Raw genomic sequence first — 1,298 nt, 5'->3', positions numbered from 1 at the left:
ATTTGTGGGGGGTTTTTAACTTTTGCCAAAAAAAAAAAAAAAAAAAAAAAAATCTTCTGCGTGGGTGACACGAAACACAACAAAACCAATAGGTGTGCACATGATAGTGTGTTTCTCTTTCTTTTCCCTCTCTCAAAGCGAAACCACGCAAGACGCTGCGATTTGCGCATAAAACGCGAGCAAGCGGTCGCTTAAAGGCGCAGAGAAATTCGCTGTCGGAGTGGGTTTTTTGTTGTTTTTTTTTCCTCCGGGAACGTGATTCTAGAGTTCACCGAATCCACGTTCACGCACTTTTTGACCACTTTGCGCCACAATCGGCGTGCGTAGCATGCGAGCGATTACTTTATAACGCGCCCCAGCCTCGCTGGTGTTAAAAATAACCGCAAAGCACAAGCGGCTGCCCTCATGCAGACTGCTGTGGCAGAAGGCAGCTGCTTTATTAAAGACCGACGCACTGACAAATGGCGTCAAACATCCCCCCCCACAGGTTCGTGTAAAAAACAATAAAATAAAACGCACAACCGCGTTCGCTAGAAGCATCTGAAGTCTTGATACTGCTCGCAGCCGGCTGAGCATGGAGGAATTTGGGATGTTTATGGAATCCGAGCCGCTGTGCAGCTCCAACTGAGGAGCTTTGAAGCTGCAGCTGATGTGGGTGTAAACTAGGAGGGGAAAAGGGGATGAAATTCCAGGCAACTAATCGGTAAGGTTTTGGCTCCGAGCATCTTGAAAGTGAACGGTAAAGGCATCAAACTACAGTTTAAAACGATAAAAAAAAAATGTCATTATTTTTCCCCCAAGTTTTTGTCAGCGTTTCAGGGGGGAAAAAATAAAATCAAAACTCTATACCGACGTGTCGGATGAGAAGGTTGTTGAGAATATGTCAAGGTTTTGCACGACTCAAATGACACACTTTTTTTTTTTCTTTTCCCAAATTTCAGATTTTATTCACAAACATGCGTGACGTTATGTAGACTCGTGTACAAAACAAGAACTAATATTAAAAAAAACAAATAAACAAAAAGTTAGTGAAGTCGCTGTAGCTGCAGGGCGTCACATCTGACTGGCTTTCTCCACACTCTTGGCAGCATCTTTCAACTTTGACACCAGATCCTGGAATAGAGAAAAACACGGGGTCACTTCCAGCAAAAAAAAAAAAAAAATCCGGAGCGGCAGAGAAAAGCGGGAAACATTCCCAATAAAAGCCGGGCAGACCAGGAAGAAGATCAAAATTTAATTTAGTTCAGCTCCTACTTCCCTTCCACAACCACAAATAATACTTTGAGCTTGAAATCTCC

Source organism: Poecilia latipinna, unplaced genomic scaffold (genome assembly GCF_001443285.1).
Source record: "Poecilia latipinna isolate Pla-1442-1.1 unplaced genomic scaffold, P_latipinna-1.0 Scaffold309, whole genome shotgun sequence".
Lineage (NCBI taxonomy): Eukaryota > Metazoa > Chordata > Actinopteri > Cyprinodontiformes > Poeciliidae > Poecilia > Poecilia latipinna.
The sequence above is the reverse complement of the archived record's forward strand: the minus strand, read 5'-3'. Positions refer to the sequence as shown.